Source organism: Staurois parvus, unplaced genomic scaffold, assembly GCF_062004578.1.
Source record: "Staurois parvus isolate SC_StPar_1 unplaced genomic scaffold, SC_StPar_1.0 ptg000053l, whole genome shotgun sequence".
Taxonomy (NCBI): Eukaryota; Metazoa; Chordata; class Amphibia; order Anura; family Ranidae; genus Staurois; species Staurois parvus.
This window is the reverse complement of record NW_028317849.1, coordinates 6,509,176-6,532,221: the sequence shown is the minus strand read 5'-3', so window position 1 is coordinate 6,532,221 and position 23,046 is coordinate 6,509,176. Positions and strand designations below refer to the sequence as shown.

At 42.6% G+C, this 23,046-nt stretch overlaps 1 pseudogene across 1 annotated transcript in view; it reads left to right on the top strand.

Moving 5' to 3' along the window:
- LOC149470103 (tetraspanin-33-like) overlaps window positions 1-22,740 on the top strand; it is a 34,339-nt pseudogene extending 11,599 nt beyond the window's left edge. The window contains exons 5-8 of the transcript XR_016310847.1: window positions 5,778-5,873; window positions 10,966-11,094; window positions 16,475-16,636; window positions 22,212-22,740. The product of XR_016310847.1 is annotated as a tetraspanin-33-like (transcript). The remainder of the gene's footprint in view (window positions 1-5,777; window positions 5,874-10,965; window positions 11,095-16,474; window positions 16,637-22,211) is intronic.
- The last annotated feature ends 306 nt before the right edge of the window (window positions 22,741-23,046 follow it).

The window sequence follows — 23,046 nt, the reverse complement described above, 5'->3', positions numbered from 1 at the left end:
TATCTAAGTATCTTATTACTGCAGCGCTGTTGTGTAATCTCATGATTTTTCCCCGTTCTTTGGTATCTGCAGGGAAAGTTCTTTGGGAGGGGCTTCTAATATTGCAGTATGGGTCTGTGTCTGCACAGCCCTGATTGGTTCAGAAGAGCAATTCAAATTCAATTTTAAATTAAAAAAAAAAAAAGGTTTTACAGCTCCCTCTTAATCTATATGGGACACCAAACGTGCATTTTTTGTACATTGATATGGTGTAGATGGAGTCAAAGATGATTGATATTTAGCTTTCATTTTGTTCAGAGAACATCTGCATCCAAGGCTCTTTTTTTACTTTGCAGGTATTAGCATTTACATTTGATATATTCAGTACTGAATTACAGTATATTAAAACTAAGTTTTTTGTGAGTTTCTTAGTGAATGTAATCAATCAGCACACTATATCCTGCCCCCATAGTATTTAGCAATAGGAGGGCATGGAGGAGGAGGAGGGAGGGGAGTGTAATTTACCACTGTGTATACGCCCACAAGTGTGCTGCTATATGGGCAGCACAGATCAGTCGCTGTGCAGCCCACCCCTGGGTTTTCTTTTCCTATGAATGGAGAGAAAGATAATTTGGAGTTGATTTACTAAAACTGGAGAGTGCAAAATCCAGTGCAGCTCTGCATAGAAACCAAAACTTAATTGGCCCACAGCACCCACAGACGCCGGGCCCTACTGCACCTACCGCCGCCTAGCCTACAGCACCTCCAGACGTCGGCCTACAGACACCGGGTCCTACAGCACCTCCGATGCCAGGCCCTACAGCACCTCCAGACGCCGTGCCCTACAGCACCTCCAGACGCCGTGCCCCACAGCACCTCCAGACGCCACGCCCCACAGCACCTCCAGACGCCACGCCCCACAGCACCCACAGACTGCCGTGACTAGCCAGCAGCAGATCCAGCTGCCCACCACTCTCCCTCCCCTCCCACAGATGAACTCAGCCACTGCGCGACAGACTCTCCGCATCTATACGGCCTGATGTGCCACCCTCCTAATATGCAACCTTTACTCCTCCTCATCGTACTCCTCTCCTCCATTCACAAAATCTCCTCCCTCTACCCCCCTACTCCCCCAAAACAACTATACATCGAACCCTCACTACTTCCATCTCCCCACTACGGCTCTCACCACTTCCTCCTGATACTCCACTCTCCCATCGACCCACACGCCACCACTAACAGACCCTCACGCTCTTGCACATCCTGCTCCCATGCCACCTTTCTCACCCTTCTCCTCCGCCTAACCGCCGGGGATATCTCCCCGAACCCTGGCCCCTCACCACCTCACTCACCCACTAGGCACCCTCCTACTCCCACAAACCGCCGCAACCCCCTCAACCTTATACCTGTCCCCCTCCTCCCCGCATCCACCCCTCCACTCTCGGTTGCACTCCTGAGCACCCGATCGGTTTGCAACAAGCTCACCGCAATCCATGACCTCTTTATCTCCCACTCCCTCAACCTCCTAGCGGTCACCAAAACCTGAATCCAAGCCACTGACTCCACCTCCCCTGCGGCACTCTCCTATGGAGGTCTCGTCTGGTCCCATTCACCCAGACCGAGTGGCCATAGAGGTGGTGGGGTCGGCATGCTCTTGTCACCGCTGAGCACCTTCCAGGTCCTCCCAAACCCCCCTCTCCTTCTCCTCCTTCGACGCCCACTGCATCCGACTCTTCTCCCCCACCCCTCTGAGGATTGCAGTAATCTATTGGCCTCCTGGACCCGTATCCCGCTTCCTTCACGACTTTTCCGCCTGGCTACCCTTCTTCCTCTCCTCTAAGCTACCCACCATCATCCTTGGAGACTTCAATATCCCTAATAATGTCAACAACCCGGCTACATCCCAACTACTCCACTTAACCTCTTCTTTTTCACTCACACAGTGCACACAGTCCTCCACCCACACCAACGGGAACACCCTGGACCTCGTTTTCTCTCATCTCTGCACCCTCCACAACCTCACAAACACCCCTTTCCCTCTCTCTGACCACAACTTCATTACGTTCTCCATCTCCCCGTTCTCTAACACCTCCCCCCCAAACGTCAAACCATCACCAGCCGTAACCTCCGCAACCTGAACCCGACCCCTCTCTACTCTGCAGCTGACCATCTGTACGACAGTATCCTCCCACTGTCATGCCCTGACCTGGCCACTACTGCGTACAACGACTCGCTATCAGCTGCCCTAGACTCCTTAGCACCCCTGACCACACGTAGCATTAGACCCCGACCGCATCAACCCTGGAAGAACGACCACACTAAAAATCTTAAACGAAGCAGTCGTGCGCTGGAGCGATTATGGCATAAAACCAGATCCCCTCGAGCTTTCTCCCTCTTCAAATCCGCCTTCCTCACCTACGCCTCCTCCCTCCATGCTGCCAAACAAGCCTACTTCGTTACCCTCATCAACACCCTCTCCACCTGTCCTTGCCGGCTCTTCTCCACTTTCAACTCCCTACTCTCTCCCCCCCCCCCACACCCACCCAGTACCTCACTCACCGCCCACGAGATTGCCATTCACTTCCAAATAAGATCGACGCAATCCGCAAGGACATCGCCAATGCTCAACCTACCTCCCCACCTAGCCTCCCTCCCACTATAACCCCATCAACTCTCCCCTCCTCTGATCTCGCAACCGCCCTGCCGCCCACCACACCTAACATCCCGCACACCTTATCCTCCCTAACACTCCGTTCCTTCAGCACTGCTACCACTGAGGAGGTCACTAAGGTCTTCTCAGAAGCCCGCCTCAACACTTGCCCCCTTGACCCTGTCCCCACACAACTCCTCTGGTCACCCTCCTCCTCCATCCAATGCTCCCTCACCCACATCTTCAATCTCTCCCACTCCACTGGCGCATTCCCCTCCCCCCTAAAGCACACGCACATCACTCCCATACTCAAAAAACCCTCCCTGGACCCCACCGACCTGAACAACCTTAGATCCATCTCCCTACTGCCATTTATTTCCAAGCTCCTTGAGCGCTTAGTCTACAATCGCCTAAGCGCCCACCTCACTGACAACAACCTCCTCGATCCACTACAGTCTGGCTTCCATCCCCTACACTCCACCGAAACTGCCATACTCAAAATCACTAATGACCTGCTGTCAGGAAAGGACTCACCGCTGGTGGTGCTGGGGCTCACCTGCTGTGATCAAGCCATCACCTGAGGCTGATTGCAGGAGGTGTATTTAAGCAGTACCAGGCCTGCAATCAGGGCCTTGGTGTTTTCCCATGAGCCCCTGTATCTGCATCCTGTTGTCTACCTGCCTGATCCCCCTGCTTGACTCTGACTCTGATAGAACTTCGCCTGCACCGACCCCGGCTATTCCTGACCATTCTCCTGCCTGCTCCTTTTGTACCTTATCCACCCAATTGATCCTGACCCGGCCTGCCTGACCATTCTACTTCTCCAGCTCTGTCTACGCCTGTGTTCCTGAGCATCTAGTTATTAGTTGAAGGTTTGGTTTTGGTTGCACGGTGCGTTTCTGTATATTGGTGTAAGCTCTTAATAAATTATATTATTACATCATTCCTGCAGTCTGCTATTCCTTGTCAGTCCACACATCTCTGGTCATATCCAGATCCTTGACACCTGCTAACCGCCAAAGCTAATGGCCACTACTCAGTCCTCTTACTCCTCGACCTTTCCGCAGCTTTCGACACAGTTGACCACCCCCTCCTCCTTAATGAACTACACTCCCTCGGCATCAGAGACTCCGCTCTCTCTTGGCTCTCCTCCTATCTATCCCAATGTTCCTTCAGTGTTACCTATAACGCCACCACCTCCCCCTCTCTCCCCCTCTCTGTTGGGGTCCCCCAAGGCTCTGTCCTTGGGCCCCTTCTCTTCTCCATCTACACCTCCTCCCTCAGCAAACTGATACACTCCCACGGCTTCAACTACCACCTCTACGCCGATGACACGCAAATTTACCTCTCCACCCCTCATCTTACCCCCTCAGTGTCCGCCCGTATCACCCACCTACTGAACGACATATCAGACTGGATGTCGCTCCATTTCCTCAAATTGAACCTTTCCAAAACCGAGCTCCTAATTTTCCCCCCAGCCCGTGCCCCCCACCCTCTCCATCACGACCAACAACGCCACCATCAGTCCCACCCCGCAAGCCAAAGCCCTAGGTGTCACTCTTGACTCAAACCTGTCCTTCCAACCCCATGTCCAATCGTTGGCAAACTCATGCAGGCTCCATCTCCGCAACATCTCCAAAATCCATACGTTCCTAACCTCAGACACTACTAAACAACTCGTTCACTCCCTTATAATCTCACGACTCGACTACTGCAACTCTCTCCTCACCGGCCTACCTCATCACAGACTATCCCCGCTTCAGTCTATCCTGAACTCAGCGGCCAGACTCATCCACCTCACCAACCGCTCCGCTTCTGCCACCCCCCTCTGTCATTCCCTCCACTGGCTTCCGATTGCCCAACGCATTAAATTCAAACTACTAACACTGACATACAAAGCCATTCATAACGCTGCCCCAAACTACCTCACTGACCTGATACCCAAATACCACCCTACCCGTTATCTTCGCTCCTCACAAGACCTCCTACTTTCTAGCTCCCTGGTCTCCACCTCCCACGCCCGACTGCAGCACTTCTCAGGACTTCCCCCATCCTCTGGAACTTACTACCCCAACCCATCAGACTGTCACCTTCCCTCCTCACCTTTAGGCGCACCCTGAAAACCCATCTCTTCAGGGAAGCCTACCCCACCCTGACCTAACAGCCGATTTACACTCTACACTCCTCCTACCACTCCATCCCCCACAGCCACTTCCTCCTGTACCACTATCCCCTCCCTCCAAGATTGTAAGCTCGAAAGAGCAGGGCCCTCAAACCCCTCGTGTTTTGTCTTGTTACTGTACTGTCACCCACTATACTGTACAGCGCTGAGCAAACCTTTCTGGCGCTATATAAATACTGTATAATAATAATAATAATTGAACAAGCTCAAGTTAGAAGCAGATTGGCTACCATGCACAGCTGCAGCTGATTTTACACTGTCCAGTTTTAGTAAATCAACTCCATTGCATTTTTCGCTCCTTGTCAGGAGAAAATATTAAACAAACAAAAGTGTATTTAGAAAAGAAGAAAAAAATGGCTAGAAAAAAAGTTTGATCTAGGTCAGTGTCAGGGTTTGTGTTAGGGTCAAAGGTCAAGGTCAGGGGCAAAGGTCAGAGTCAGTATATTTTAGGTAGGATTTTTGTTTTAATTAAATGGCATTTTTTAACATTAGTATCAGTGTCAGTTAGTGCCAGTGTGTTTTAGGTAGGATAAAATGAAGTAAAACGCGCACTATTGTCTCTGGGCCCTACTACGGGTACATACAACAAATAATATACACATATGTGGTATCACTGCGATCGTCAGGAGCAGGAGAATTTATTTTAGGTTGTTTTTTTGGTGGTAAGCTATGGTAGTAGCAAGAAATATACAGATGCATTTAAATAAATTATTTTTTTTACTATTTTGAGCCAGTTTTTCTTAATTAAAAAAATCTGTTACCGTTTACCACCAAATGAAAGCCCAATTTGTCCTGAAAAAAGCAAGGAATAATCCACCTGGATACACTAAGTATCAACCATTTGTACAGCTTTACTAACACATGTCAAAGTTGCAAAGTTGGGCATTAGGGTTTGTTTTGATCCCGGTCATCAAGCGGTTAAGAAGAAAACATCTAAGGAATGGTTAATTGTTTCTGTTGCTTCAGGTTTTAGAAAAATCCTCTAATGTAATGTCCAAGGCAATCATCCGTTATCGGGAAGATGCAGATTTAGAAAACTTTATTGATTATATCCAGAAAAAGGTGAGATTTTGCTTTAATGACAGGAAACGGTATCAAGGTATTGACCAAAACATCTTTTGATACTTTCAGTGCTATGGATTTAACATGGCATGCCAGTGATCTAATAAGAAAAATTCTAAATTGGTGCCTTGTGCTCCATATCTGAGTTAAAGGGTTGGTTCACCTTTACCAAGGTATCACTACCCCTGCAGGAGCCACTACAAAGTAGGATTCTCTGTAAAGATTTGCAATTTCACTGTAACTGGTGAGGGAGATAGGCCTAGGCTTTCTCTTGAAAACAGAGTAGTGTGCACTCAGCTGAACTGGATGTATGAACTATACATATAGTTGCCAGTGAAAGTCTTCTGCTGGCTACAGTGGGACCCTTGGTGTCGTTGGTGCGCTTAGGGAAGTTTATCAATTGTGCACACAGTGAGATGGAAGCTATGTACTGGTATGTTTTTGTGCAGGAAAGCAAGTTGGGTCAAGTGTAGGCTAAAGTTGGAAACAGGCAACTGACCAGGCAAGAGAATTTGCAAATTGAAAATTCCAACAGAGTTTTGGGGAATGTGAATGTGACTTATCTCATTTCACAGTGTATACAGTGTCAGCAATAAAAAAAATGATGGTGTCAGGGCTAAGTCCACAGCAGAGGTACTCGGAGACCTGGCATTCCTGCCAGTACTTTGCATGGCCACAGAAATGCACACTGGCAGGCATCTACAGTCAGGTCCATAAATATTGGGACATCGACACAATTCTAACATTTTTGGCTCCATACACCACCACAATGAATTTGAAATGAAAAAACAAGATGTGTTTTAACTGCAGACTGTCAGCTTTAATTTGAGGGTATTTACATCCAAATCAGGTGAACGGTGTAGGAATTACAACAGTTTGCTTATGTGCCTCCCACTTGTTAAGGGACCAAAATGTAATGGGACAATTGGCTTCTCAGCTGTTCCATGGCCAGGTGTGTGTTATTCCCTCATTATCCCAATTACAATGAGCAGATAAAAGGTCAAGAGTTCATTTCAAGTGTGCTATTTGCATTTGGAATCTGTTGCTGTCAACTCTCAATATGAGATCCAAAGAGCTGTCATTATCAGTGAAGCAAGCCATCATTAGGCTGAAAAAACAAAACAAACCCATCAGAGAGATAGCAAAAACATTAGGCGTGGCCAAAACAACAGTTTGGAACATTCTTAAAAAGAAGGAACGCACCAGTGAGCTCAGCAACACCAAAAGACCCGGAAGACCACGGAAAACAACTGTGGTGGATGACCAAAGAATTCTTTCCTTGGTGAAGAAAACACCCTTCACAACAGTTGGCCAGATCAAGAACACTCTCCAGGAGGTAGGTGTATGTGTGTCAAAGTCAACAATCAAGAGAAGACTTCACCAGAGTGAATACAGAGGGTTCACCACAAGATGTAAACCATCGGTGAGCCTCAAAATCAGGAATGCCAGATTAGAGTTTACCAAACGACATCTAAAAAAGCCTTCACAGTTCTGGAACAACAGCCTATGGACAGATGAGACCAAGATCAACTTGTACCAGAGTGATGGGAAGAGAAGAGTATGGAGAAGGAAAGGAACTGCTCATGATCCTAAGCATACCACCTCATCAGTGAAGCATGGTGGTGGTAGTGTCATGGCGTGGGCATGTATGGCTGCTAATGGAACTGGTTCTCTTGTATTTATTGATGATGTGACTGCTGACAAAAGCAGCAGGATGAATTCTGAAGTGTTTTGGGCAATATTATCTGCTCATATTCAGCCAAATGCTTCAGAACTCATTGGACGCCGCTTCACAGTGCAGATGGACAATGACCCAAAGCATACTGCAAAAGCAACCAAAGAGTTTTTTAAGGGAAAGAAGTGGAATGTTATGCAATGGCCAAGTCAATCACCTGACCTGAATCCGATTGAGCATGCATTTCACTTGCTGAAGACAAAACTGAAGGGAAAATGCCCCAAGAACAAGCAGGAACTGAAGACAGTTGCAGTAGAGGCCTGGCAGAGCATCACCAGGGATGAAACCCAGCGTCTGGTGATGTCTATGCGTTCCAGACTTCAGGCTGTAATTGACTGCAAAGGATTTGCAACCAAGTATTAAAAAGTGAAAGTTTGATTTATGATTATTATTCTGTCCCATTACTTTTATTTCCTTAACAAGTGGGAGGCACATATGCAAACTGTTGTAATTCCTACACCATTCACCTGATTTGGATGTAAATACATTAAAATTAAAGCTGACAGTCTGCAGTTAAAGCACATCTTGTTTGTTTCATTTCAAATCAATTGTGGTGGTGTATAGAGCCAAAAACGTTAGAATTGTGTCGATGTCCCAATATTTATGGACCTGACTGTATGCACACTGGTGCACGGATGCGAGCCAGAACAGGTATTCTCACTGGCGCACAGTTACGCATGCTACCAGCCCAGTTTGGCACCAGACAGCCTTTATAAGGAACCCAATCACTCTTTCCAATTGCTGGTTGATCTCTGGCTCCTCTGTACCTTGTCCTGTGTTTCCTTGCTATTGTGATCTCCTGTTACTGACTTGGCTTGTTCCTGGACCTGTTTTCTCTGCCTGTCTCCTGACCTGACCTTGGCTTGGCTAACAGATATTCTCACTTGCTCTCCTGTGTATGACCCCGGCTTGGCTAACGGATATTCTTATTTGCTCTCCTGTGTATGACCCCGGCTTGGCTAACAGATGTTCTCATTTGCTCTCCTGTGTATGACCCCCAGATATACATCTGACTACGTCTGCTCTAATCCCCACCTGGCATCTGACCCTGACTCCGAACTGGCTACTCTTCTGTCCTCTGCTACTCTGAAGGCCTGCTAGCTCTCACCTGCACCACCTGTCTGCAGACACCATTCCAGTGAATCAGCTGTGCTCCTGGGAGTACCTCTGACAAGCATCCTCAGTCAGATCATCTCTACAAGCACTCCTGCAGGCGACTTGTACAACTCTGGGCCTGACTCTTTCTGTTCCATCTTCAGGGGAGTCTGGAACTTACCCACAAGAGAAGCCCTCTCTCCTTTAGCCTCTAGCACCAGGTACGTGATAGGTGGGTCAAAAACCTGCTTACTATTCACCTTCACCATCACAAGAGTAAGTTCTTTCTCTGATAAAAACCCCTCACAGGTTTTTTCTCTCTCCTGATGCAGTATCTCTGAGCTCAGAGTTTGAAAGCTCTCTGCTGTGATGGTGAAGGTGAACAGTAATAACTGGACCCACTTAGGAACATCCTACCAATGTCCTTGGAGTTTTCAGGTCAGATGTCATGGGTTACGTAAATGGCCTACAGCTATAGCAAGGACATTATTCAATTTTAATCAAAGCTGCACAGTTTTTTTTATCTACACGCTCCCTTTACCTGAATAGGCTGCTTTTTTGGTGAAGGTGAACTAACCCTTTAAAGCAAATCAATATTTAAACAAAAATCGTTTATGTAAATTTGCTTAGATGAATACAAACTCTTTTTATATTATGTCTATAGGGCACCTGTGTATCTCATAACCACTCCATAGGAAGAGGGTGGCTACTAATGAATCTACACTACAAGACCAAGGCTTAAAGTATATGTAAACCCTCACTTTGTAAAGCAACCTGTTCAGTTTATAATAGAAATAAAAGGCAAAAGATTTATGCATACATATATGAAACATTATAAATACCTTTTTCCCCCTTTATATAAGTGATCACTTACCTCCTTTTTTTCAGCTGCAAGGAGCTCAGAGGGCTAGGGGAGGAGAAACAGCAGAACACTGATGTTGCCAGTGATTGGCTTTGCAGGGGGTAGCATATGGACATAATCAGACCACTAGGGAGGCTACTTAACCAACCACATTGGGTTTGACTAAATTTGTTGTCCACCTATGGTTTCCAATATAAAACCTCCTAAGGGTTTGTTTATGTCTATAGATCATTTTTATACAGTATATTCCCACTTTCATAATGATGTTATCTTTTTTATTATGAATTATTTATGTTAGAAATTTTGTATATAGCCCTACAGAACAAACACAGCCCACATGTGATTTTCTGCTTCACTGCAACAAGGAAAACAGGAAACTTTATTCAGAGAAAAGACATAGAGTATATCTTAGATGCAGCTACAAACCTATAACCACTGCCATCTACTGGTTGAAGAATATATCTCTACTGAATACTGATGTAGTTGTTGCACAAAATACATGAACACTGTATTCCAAGTTTATTTATCACAATTACTTTCTTTTAGATGTAGGGACTCCCTAAACACATTTTGGGATAGTGATCAAGGGTGGTTGAGCTTGGTTTAAGCCACTTTGAATATAAACTGTCCCAACACAAAATCCAAACACTAGATTTCAAATTTTTTGAAGGAAGGGGGAAGATTTCTGCTAAACCAGGACACAGCGGCACAATGGACAACATCAAATGTTAAGTAATATCCCTTGTGCTGATATATTAATATTGTTATTATTATATTTATTAATAATATATTTGTTAAGTTGGGTTTTAAAATGTATACAGTTTTTTAGGCAAATATTTTTTGTAATTTTGTTCCAAGATTTCTTACCTGGAGATCCTGCCAGTAAAAACACTTCCTGTTGTAAGGCTGATAAAACTAAGCTACTGGCTCGCAATTAGCAGCAGCTTTGTCAGCCTATTGGGTCTACAGGAGGCATGTGCAGGATCTCCAAGTAAGATACTTTGTCAGAGAATCATAAAATAAAATGATTTGCTTAAGAAAGATGTTTACTGTGCGGCCTGATGTCAAATATATTGAAAAATAGATTTTGGGTTTACATATACTTTTGCCTAAGTAATTGTGTTAAAATAACAAATCACACAAAAATATATTAGTTGTGAGAGTCTCAGCTGTTATTTCCTTAATCATAGTGTAGTGAATATATACTGCACAATATATGAGTCTGTTTGTGTTGCTGTGATCATTGGTACATATATAGTATCATGTATTAAACAATATGGTACAGTGTATATAGTATCATTTTTACATGACAGCTTTGCATAACTCATAAAAAGACATACAAAGACATCTTATGGACACAATGATGATCTAAGTTGTACATTTTCTTGTTTGTATTAAAGTTTGAATGCTGCGGAGTGAATAGCTACAAAGACTGGTCTCTAAACATATACTTCTACTGTACAGACACCAACCCAAGTTTGGAAAGATGTGGGGTTCCATACTCTTGCTGCATCAGGGAAGAAGGGCAGGTAATTGAAGAAACAAATCATTGCTAATGTGATTTAAAGTGATATTAAAGGGGATTTTCTTGTTTAAATAATAAACATGTTATACTTACTTGCTCTGTGCAGTGGTTTTGCACAGAGCAGCCCTGATCCTCCTCTTCTTGGGTCCTCTGCTGGCACTCCAGGCCCCTCCCTCCTGCCTAGTACCCTCATAGAAAGCATCTTGCTATGGGAACACCTGTGCAGGCTTGCTCCTTAGACCCTGCACTGTGTGTCCATTCACACACGGAGTGTGGCTCAGCCCCACCCCGGCCCTCTCCTGAATGGCTCACTGGCAGAAGCGATTGACAGAAGTGGGAGCCAATGGCTGTTGTCTCAGCCAATGAGGACACAGGCTCTCATGCACATCGCTGAATCAGGATGGGCCTCAGGTACATATTGGGGGGGCTGGGGGGCTGCTGCATACAGAAGGTTTTTTTACCTTCATGCATAGACATGCTGTAGACAGCAGTGGCACCCTGACAGATAGCTCAGATGATGGAGCAGAGTTCCCTACTAAGGTCAGGCATACCCAAGCCCATTCCCAGGTTGCAGAGGTGGTACAGTTGCATGATGATTCTCATGCAGCAGAGTGCCAGTACTAGTGCCGCTCTACCTTTTGGTGAACTGGCGAGCACCAATGGCCTAGTACATCTCGGTCTTTCACATACCAGCACTGCAGTATCACTTGGTGACGTGGCAAGTCCCATAAAAGCAGTACAAGCTGATGCGGTGGCGAGCACAGGTAATGTCCCACCGCCACCAAGAATTAGAACACAGGCCCGTAGAGCCCATAGTGTCCTTCCGGATGTGCTTGCAAATCCCAATTGGTAGCCCAAAAATTCTGCAGCACCCATACTTCCCTCATTCACTGCCCAACCTAAAATTCGGGTGGAAACAGCAAATGTAACTACTCCCCTTGATTTTTTGTTTTTCTGAAGATCTGTATGGATTGATTGTGGATCAAAGCAATTTATATGCACAACAATTTATCGCCATCAACCCAAATTCAAACCTTGCCAGACCATTCGCATGGAAACCTATTACGGTTTCTGAATTTAAAGTTTTTTTTGGCCTGACCCTCAACATGGGCATTACCAAAGAAAATGAATTGCGGTTCTATTGGTCCACAGACCCGATTCATCATATGCCCATGTTCTCAGCTGCCACGGCCAGACATAGATAAGAGAATATAATGCAATTTATGCATTTCAATGACAATACACTCTGTCATCCTCGGGGTGACCCTGAATTTGACTGGCTCCACAAAATTAGGCCCCTCGTAAATCACCTTAACCAGAAATTTGATGTCTACACTCCTCAGCAAAACGTATGTGTTGTTGACTCCCTCATTAGTTTTTCTGGCCACCTTGCATTCAAACAATTGCTCCCCAGCAAGCATGCCAGGTATGGGGTCAAAATGTATAAGACCTGTGAGATGACAACAAACTATACATATAAGTTTTGGATTTACATGGAAAAAGATAGTCACGTGGAGCCCCCCGGATGCCCAGACTACATGTGGAGCAGTGGCAAGATAGTTTGGGACTTGGTGTCACGCTTTTTTTCATATGGGGTACCACTTATACGTGGACAATTTTTATTCAAGCGTGCCACTGTTTAGACATTTATACAATCTTGGAATTGGCACATGTGGCACCGTGCGACCTAATTGCCGGGGCTTCCCTCAATGGCTTGTAAATACCTGTCTTAGAAAGGGGTAAAAACCCTGCTTGAAAAATTATGAATTGCTTGCAGTGAAGTGGAAGGACAAACGGGATGTTTTCATCCTGTCTTTCATTCATGCAGACATGACCAACCAAATTTCCATGGCTGCTGGTGTTGTTGAGAAGCCCCTCTGTGTCCACGACTAAACCCTTAACATGGGAGGGATGGACATCAATGACCAGATGATGAAGCTGTACTTAATTTCCTGAAAATCTAGACGCTGGTACAAAAAACTGTCTTTTTATTTCAATTGGCTCTTCATAACACTTTTATTCTTTACAACTGCACATAGTGGATCCTTCCTAAGATTTCAGGAAGAGCTCATCACAGCCCTTTTGTATCCAGAAGGTGCTGTGGCCCAAACCCCTAACCCAGATGCAGTTAACCAGCTGCATCAAAGGCATTTTTTCGATGCCATTCCTGGTACCCCAACTCAAGAGCCACCCCAAAAAAGATGTTGTGTCTGTAGCAGACACAGAATTTTTTTGTCCCTCCTCTCCTGGCCAACCTGGTCTCTGCCTCAAGGACTGCTTCCATCGCTACCATGCCCTAGTGGACTATTAATATAGGGTACAGCACGGCACAGTCTAGGGTACACATTTACAAAGGGTCTTCAAAAATGTTAGGTAGTCAGCAAACTGGCTATAGCATTCTGAGAGACCCTAACATCTGGAAGTTCAAAAGTTTAAAATAAAAGTTAAAAAAACCCATAAAAAATAAAAAGGAACAAAAAGAAATTAAAAATTCAAAAACCAAAAAATAGTTGTCTTTTTTTGTTGTCGAATTACTGTTTTACTGTTAAGGATTTACTGTCACTGTTTTATTGTTACTGTTTTATTGTTAACCATTGCTGTTTTCTTTGCAGGAATGCCATTCAGCTGCAACACCAAACCAAAAAATGTGTATGCAGATGAGATTTTTCATCCACAGTTAAAAAACAGCATATATGCCAAAGCATGGGGGCCTGGGGTGGCCAGTGGGTGGATGACCCCTATGCTTTAGCATATATATTTTATAATATATTTTGGCACAGATTTAAATAAAAAAGAAGTTTTATTGAGTTACTGTTTTATTGTTAACCATTGCTGTTTTCTTTGTAGGAATGGCATTCAGCTGCAGCAAAAATCTATTTATTCTGACAGCAACAGGGTCTTGCTCTCAGAATATACATAAGTATGTGCAGCGCTGTTGGATCAGCAAATATGTCCAAGCATGGGGGCCTGGGGTGGCCAGTGGGTGGATAGTCCCTATGATTCGTATTGTATGTTTTAATAATATTTTTTTGGCACATATTTCAATAAATAAAGTAGTTTTATTGTGTTACTGTTTTATTGTTAACTGTTGCTGTTTGCATTGCAGGAATCCCATTCAGCTGCAGCACCGATCTGTTTATTCTGACAGCAACAGGGTCTTGCTCTCAGACTATACGTCAGTGCGTACAGCGCTGTTGGATGAGATTTTTCATCCGCAGTTAAAAAAGAGCATATATGCCCAAACATGGGGGCCTGTGGATAGCCCCTATGCTTTGGCATATATATTTAAAAACATTTTTGGTCAATTGATCAATGTGAATAGATAAATCTGTTAGGTTTCATGTGTGCCCACCATTAGAAGTGGGTGGATGCAGAGCAGTATATTCTAATCGTGGGCATACCACACACATTTGGCAGAGATTTTTTATTTTCTTTTCATTCAGCCCACAGGCTGCATAAAAAAAAACAATATAGCATATATGCCCAACAAGGACCAGCAATGTACTGGTACATCACTGGACTTTGAGTGGGTATACCAGGATGATGCCTGTAGCTGCAGGCATCATCCTGGTATCGCTTTTTTCAACCGGTGATCGGCTTTCAAATAAAAGCAAAGTGACATCGGGGGAACCTGAGAATGCAGCTGGTGTTTCTGCCAGCTGACCATAGAGCTGATTGGAGACTGGAATAGTCTAAGAAATTGGAAGCTACGAGTACTTCATCACTTCAGTTTTGCAGGATATAAGCAGCGCCATTTTTAAATTGGGAAAGCATCTGATCACACCAATCTTGGTGAGATCAGAAGTTGTAAGGGCAGAGGAGATATCAAGAGACCCCAGATTTCTCAGAAAAGAATACCTGTCAATGCCTATTGCAGTTACAAGGGATATTTACATTCCCAGTGATAAAAAAAAATGAAGAGGACAGTGTAAAAAAAATAAAAAAAGAAAAATAACTAAAAAAAAGAAAAAACCGCCTGCTCAAGCGTTGACCCCATGTATGCGAGGTATCGCCAGCAAACGTCAGATCGAGGGCAGAAATTCTAGCACTAGACCTCCTGTGTAAATCTAAAACTGTAGCCTATAAAGGCTTTAAAAATATTGCCTATGAATATTAAAAATGTATGCAGATTGTCGCCATTGCATGGGGCATGCACAGTTTTAAAGCATGTCATGTTTGGTTTCTATTTACTTAACATACTTATTGTTTTCAAAAACTTTGCGTTCAAAAATTGCTGTGCAAGTACTATGTGACATACAAAATTGCAGCACCCACCATTTTATTTACTAGGGTGTCTGCTTTAAAAACATATATAATGTTTGGGGGTTCAAAGTTATTTCCTAGCAAAACATACAGATTTTTTTCATGTGAACAAAATGTGTCAGAAAAGGCTTGGTCTTCAGGTCTTCATGCTCAGGAGAAGTAGCAGAATATATGTTGGGGCATAATTGCAAATATACCCATGACATGAGTGAGAAATATGACAACTTTGTGTAAAAAAAAATAAATTTAATTTTCCAAAATATTGCCATTTACCAAAAACTACCCTGGCATTGTAGCACCTCAAGAAATGTGATAAGCAGTCGGAAAGAAAAAGCTGTGTAAATTCCAGTATCTATACCATAGTTTGTAGATGCTGTAACTTTCACACAAACCAATTAATATGCAGTTATTTGGATTTTTGTTTACCAAAGACATGCAGCAAAATACATTTTGGCCTAAATTAATGATGAAATTTGAGTTTATTGGATATTTTTTATTATAGAAATGAGAAAATATATTTTTTCAAAATGTTCAGTCATTTTTTGTTTATAGCACAAAAAATAAAAAACCCAGAGGTGACCAAATACCACCAAAATAAATCTATATTTGTGTGAAAAAAAAGGACATACATTTTGTTTGAGTGCAGCATTGCATGACCGCGCAATTACTAGTTGAAATAGCACAGTGCCGTAACGCAAAAAATGGCCTGGTCAGGAAGGGGGGTAAATCCTCTGGAGGGCTTAAGTGGTTAATGGAATTACAATTGTTGGTTGGTGTATATAACATGCTGGATATGCCTTTCGTGCTACAAAATAGCAGAGGTATATACAATCCCTGCATTTAAAAAAAAAACAAAACTATTAAAGTCATAGTTAATACCTGAAATGTTCAATAATTTCCACATACGTTCCCAGGAAAGACAGCATATCTCTGGAAAAGTTTCATTATGTTAGCCTCAGTGGTCGTTATCTTTTTAAGATGGTAATTTAATTAACAATTTTTGTCATTCTTTACCCTGGAGTCAGTCACAATAGTAATATTCTAGAAGACAACCGTAAATTATTGGAAATTTGTATACCTTTGCACACATTAATTCTATAACTTGGTTAATATTTTCACAGACTGTCATAAATACAATGTGTGGATATGGGACACAGAATCTCAAGAGGTGGCATGTGGAACATCAGATCTTTGTGGATGGGTGCCTGAATAAGATTGTGAGCTGGGGTAGAGGAAATTTGCTATTCCTGGGAGGTATTGCAATGGGACTCATCCTCCTAGAGGTAATTACATTTTTAAACTTTACAATCCCAATCATTTTGGAAGTATTGAAGGATAAATCATTCTGGTATCCCTGTGCAGTTGTTAATATTTTAGGAAAGCATTTTTCTAAATCATTGTAAAGATTAAATCAGCATTTCATGACCATTTTACCCCAGGGGAACCCTTTGAAATATGTTTGAGGCCTCAGGGAAACCCTGGTAGAAGAAAAAAGAATAAAAATCCCAGTGGTGAATAAATACCACCAAAATAAAGTTTTATCTGTCTCAAAAAAATGCTAAAAAATTCATGTGGGTACAGTGATGCATGACCGCGCAATTGTCATTCGAAGTGTGATAGCACTGAAAGCTGAAAATTGGCCTGGACAGGAAGGGGGTAAAAGTGTCCAGACCTGAAGTGGTTAAAAAAATATATATTTAAAATATATTTTTTTAAAATATATCCTTCAGATTTTTTTTTAACATATAAAAAAGTCATTTAACATAAATTTGCAAATGCCTTCCAAAAATGTAGATGTGTATTTTTAAAGACATACAGTATATTTGAAATATATTATTAAAAATATTTTTCATATATTTTGTAATAAAAACGCATTTCAACATGCAGTATGTATATATATACTGTATATATATATATATATATATATATATATACATATATTTACTGAAATATATTTTGAAATATATTATATATTGAAATATATTGAATATGACCTAAATTGTAGCATTTCAAATATATGTCAATATATTTGGGAAGAATATTTTTAAAATATATTTCAAATATATTTTTCTTCCATGTGGGGAATGCCACCCTTGCAGAAAGCTAAAAAATATCTGCCAAGTGGCATTGGAGCTGAAGTTATGCAGGCACTAACAGATTGGAGGTTAATAAGTCACAGCTCAAGGAACCCCTAACAACCTCTGGAGGAACCTTAGGGTTCTGCGGAACCTTGGTTGTGAAACACTGGATTAAACAGTACAAAAAGTCAGTTTGTCATTTGCCTTTAGTTGTCACCTATTATCTATGCTATTGAATATCTTAAAGGTGTGGTGTACATTTTTATTCAGCGCCCTAGATTTGACTAAAATCTAGTGGAGCCAATTGCCTTCAGAAGTCACCTAATTAGTAAATAGATTCCACCTGTGTGTAATTTAATCTCAGTATAAATACAGCTGTTCTGTGAAGCCCTCAGAGGTTTCTTAGAGAACATTAATGAACAAACAGCATCATGAAGGCCAAGGTACACACCAGACCAGACAGGTCAGAGATAAAGTTCTGGAGAAGTTTAAAGCAGGATTAGGTTATAAAAAATATCCCAGGCTTTGAACATCTCATGAAGCACTGTTCAAGCCATCATCTGAAAATGGAAAGAGTATGACACAACTGCAAACCTACCAAGACATGGCCATCCGCCTAAACTGACAGGCCGAACAAAAAGAGCATTAATCAAAGAAGCAGCCAAGAGGCCCATGGTAACTCTGGAGGAGCTGCAGAGATCCACAGCTCAGGTGGGAGAATCTGTCCTCAGGACAACTATTAGTCATGCACTCCAAAAATCTGGCCTTTATGGAAGAGTGGCAAGAAGAAAGCCATTGTTCAAAGAAAGCCATAAGAAGTTCCGTTTTCAGTTAGCGAGAAGCCATGTGGGGGACACAGCAAACATGTGGAAGAAGTTTCTCTGTTCAGATGAGACCAAAATTGAACTTTTTGGCGTAAAAGCAAAACGCTATGTGTGGCGGAAAACTAACATTACACATCATCCTGAACACACCATCCTCACATGGTGAAACTTGGTGGTGGCAGCATCATGTGGGGATGCTTTTCTTCAGCAGGGACAGGGAAGCTGGTCAGAGTTGATGGGAAGATGGATGGAGCCAAATACAGGGTAATCTTAGAAGAAAACCTGTTAGAGTCTGCAAAAGACTTGAGACTGGGTTGGAGGTTCACCTTCCAGCAGGACAATGACCCTAAACATACAGCCAAAGCTACAATGGAATGGTTTAGATCAAAGCATATTCATGTGTTAGAATGGCCCAGTCAAAGTCCAGACCTAAATCCAATTGAGAATCTTGAAAATTGCTGTTTACAGACGCTCTCCATCCAATCTGACAGAGTTTGAGCGATATTACAAAGAATGAGCAAAAATTTCACTCTTTAGATTTAGAAAGCTGGTAGAGACATCCCCAAAAAGACATGCAGCTATAATTGCAGCGCAAGGTGGTTCTACAAAGTATTGAGTTGGGGGGGCTAAATACAAATGCACGCCACACTTTTCAGATATTTATTTGTAAAAAAATTTGAAAACCATTTATCATTTTCCTTCCACTTCCAAGGGGTATGAATACTTTTTCAAGGCACTGTTCTATCATGTAAGCAGAGGTGACGGCTCTTTTTGGGGTTCAAACCACTCATTGTTGTGAAAGTTCAGCTTTGGCTTAAATATGCTGTCAGAGGAGTGAGTTCAAGGTCTATGTACTAGAAAACCGAAGATGTAGGATGTGAAGTGGAGTGTGTGTTCCTGTACAGAGGGACACACATGGTAAGGTGCTGAGAGAAGAATGGCAGTTATGGCATTGAAGCAAATGGAGTTGCTACAGCACACTCCCCACTCCTGGCTCCCGTTTCTGGGATGAAAATCCTGAACTGTAAATTCATAAGATAGGTTTGACAGTTACCCTTTTCAGAAACTGTATACTACCCATCTTTGGGTAGTGTGGATGTGACCACGCTTAAATTAAGTCTGTAACCATGTTAGTAATGAAGACCTCTGAAGAGAAGTATGGAGTATTCCTATCCCGGCCCATGACCTAAGCAGGCGAATAGTACAGTGTTTATACTGTGGAACCAGTGGGATGAGGTGGACTATAGGCTCATGACCCTGAGAAGCTGCCAAGCAAAATGCCCCCAGTAGGTCTGGTTATTGGCTTAACAACCTAGACACTAGGGGACCTTCTAACAATTGTACACATGCCTTGTATATAATTCTCAACAAAATACATTGTTAAATAGAAAAATACATTTTTATTCCAGGACCTTAAAAAACAAAAATATAAAAGATTCCAGGGCCTTGCACATTATATGTGCGAGCATGTGGGTGTACATCTAGGCGTGCGCAATCATCCATATATCGTGGCACCCAGCATCCTATTTAAACTGAGAGTCTGCCTGGCTTCAGTCCTGAATTTTCTTCAGCTCTAGTTCCTGTGTCCCTGGTTCTTGAAAGTCTACTAACCTTTTTCCTAACCCGGCTTCGCCTGACACCTCTCTTGGATCACCCCTACCTGTTATGTCTGCCGCTCACTTGTGTTACCAACTTTGGATTGGATGTCTGACTGCGTCTCTGCCTACTGCCTTGGTACTTCGCTGACACCACGTTACTGGCTTCTGCCTGTTTCTGACCTTGAACTTGATCCTGACCCTGCACCTGTTTGCCTGGCTTCAGCTGAACAAGCCTTGTGACCAGCCTCCATACTACCACTGGAAGGATCCCCATGATGCCAAGCTCCAGTCCACTACAAAAACTTCTGGCACCTGCGCCCTTCCACTGCCCTAGCAATCCGTCTCCACTATCAGGGGTGCTTTGATGGGAATTGCGCAAGAGGCCACCCTCATCATCTTGGGCTCCACGGTCAGGTTATGTGACAGCAATGCAGTTTTTAAAACTGGATTGGATTGTGTTTTGTACTTGCACAAAGGGCTGAATAAATATTGTTTCTTCATCGGCTCCTCCTCCTTTTACTCCTGTCCTCCTTAGCACTGCTCAACATAGTGCCTGCTCATGTACGGTTTCAGCGTGATGACGTCACTGGCTCTGACTGATACGTTTTGTTGCACCCCAGGTGACTTTTTCAAAAGATCAGGGTTTTATAGTACTGGTGTTAAAGGAAAAGGGTGGGGGGAACAATCCCTTCTGAGAAAAAGTGTAATTAATGACTACTATCGTGGCTCCTATCGTGCCCTTTAAAAGATCTGTAATGTTTAACCGGTATCCAAGGAAGAACAGATAAGGCGACAGGGGAAGAATGTTGTTCAGTCTCTGCCCACAATTTGGACATTAGTACTGAACACCATGTTACCACCCTAGATAAGTGCAGAGCTTTGTAGTATTGTGCTAAATCGGGAAGCCCTATGCCCCACTTCATTCAGAAAAAGTAAGGAGGGAGAGTCTCATTCAGGCTGATTTGTCACTCTAAATGAACTTTACCAGCACAGTGCATAGAGCAGAAAAACATGAGACATTTTTTATGGGTAATGCTTGGATTAAATATATAATTTGATGCAACTTCATCATTTTAAAAATGTTGCATTGGCCAAATCAAGTAAAGGTTAACAAATGTCACAACTGTAGAAGAAGATGAAAGAAAGAGCGCACAAACCTTGCGCATTACCTCAATACATAGTGACTAATTTTATTATTAAGGAAATATACTCACAAAGTGATGGTATAACAGGCATAAGTAACCATAATCCAAACAGGGTTACAGGTAAATCGAAAAGGGGGGGGGGATGAAGGCTAACGCGTTTCAAAGGGTGCTCCTTGTGAGTATATTTCCTTAATAATAAAATTAGTCACTATGTATTGAGGTAATGCGCAAGGTTTGTGCGCTCTTTCTTTCATCTTCTTCTACAGTTTTATCAAGCTTCCCCAGCTTCATGATAGAGCTGCACAACCTCTGATCACCAGCGGATGAACACACAACACACTGCTTGTCACTAACGCCTGTTTGATCTGAGTCTTTGAGCGCAGGAGATAATGGATCTTTGGTAACAAATGTCACAGTCAGAGGTCTGAGCAGATCTTTGCCAACAAGGGGCTAAATTGGCTTCAAATAATCTGGAGTGTTCGGAGTAATTTTACTGCCCAAATACTTCAGGGTAGAAGAGGCCCAGTAAAATGGGTAAGACTTTTTTAATCCAGTTACCCTATCAGAAGACATAGTGACATTCAGGGCCTTGGATTTTTAATAGTTAATTTTAACATTGGACAGTTCTCCATACTGTGTGAATAGATCTAGTAGGCCAAGAAGGGAAGATCCAGGATCTGTGAGGAAGAAGAGAAGATCATCAACATACACAGGGATCTTGTGATAGCTGGATTAGATCTTACCTTACAAAAAAAATGGTTCAAGGGTCTATATAAAGATTAGAGGGGAAGGGGGCATCCTTGACAGGCACCGTAAGATAAAGTAAATTAGTCAGATCTGGTCCTATTTACCATCACTGTGGCCAGAGGAAAATAATATAGGGCAGAGATCCATGCTCATATGGTGTCCCAAGCCATGTGAGTCACAGTGGATTTCAGGAATTGCCAGTCCAACTGATAAAAGACCTTATCCAAAGGAGGTATAGCCTTTGATCCACGTAGGACTCTACTATCCCGCTTAATGCAAAGTGTGGTACTTGTTATGCATTGTTTGCATTTGTCCTTACCTTGCTAATACATCTTTTTGTAGTAAACGTTACATAGATGTGCTACAGAACCTATTTTATTAGGTGATTATTTACATTTACCAATTTTTATGTAGAATGCTGTGAAAACTGGTACTGCTTTTAAAAATAATGTATCTTCTTTCCTAGATTCTGGTGACCTGTCTGGCTTTTGTGCAGATCTACCAGATCAATTTCATAATGGAAAGAAAGAAAAGCATGGCTAGCGGAATGACACAGCAAAACAGAGAAGACGAGATTGTTACACAGATGGAGCAGATACAGATGGACTGTGAATACCCAGGGTAGCATGGTCATCAAGAACTGATTTTTCATTCATGACCTACTTAGGAACAGAACTCTGCGACTATTTGACACAAGGGGGTTTATTTACTAAGGCTGGACAGTCCAAAATCAGACTCCCTTCTGTATAGAAACCAATCAGCTTCCAGGTTTCATTGCCAAAGCTTCATTGAACAAGCTGAGGTTAGAAGCTGATTGGTTTCTATGCAGAAGGGAGTCTGATTTTGGACTGTCCAGCTTTAGTAAATAAACCCCAAGATGTCTTTACTTAACTTAAGCTGTTTCTCTGTTCTACAAAGCTTGAAAAAAAACACTGTGAATTAGAAGTTGATGAACAATAACCCTATGTACATTAAAACTCCATTCTAAACAAAAACTTTTCGAATAATATCTACATAACTTATTTAGAATTATATATAGGCTTGCTTATTTGCAAATTAGTCGATTGAAGCAAGACCCATAATAATTTAAAGTTTGTGATAGTCTGTTTTACACTCAGTTAGAGCTGAAGAAGTGCTGTGCTGATGCTACCATTTAAAGGGAGGTCATGCGAAGGAAAAGTAGGCCATGCAAAGGAGAAATGGTCAAGCACAGTCTTTTTTTTTTTTTTTTTTTTAGTAATTCTTAGTAAGGTTTTTGAAATTTTAAGTTATATTTATAAATTGTTAATAAATTACTACAA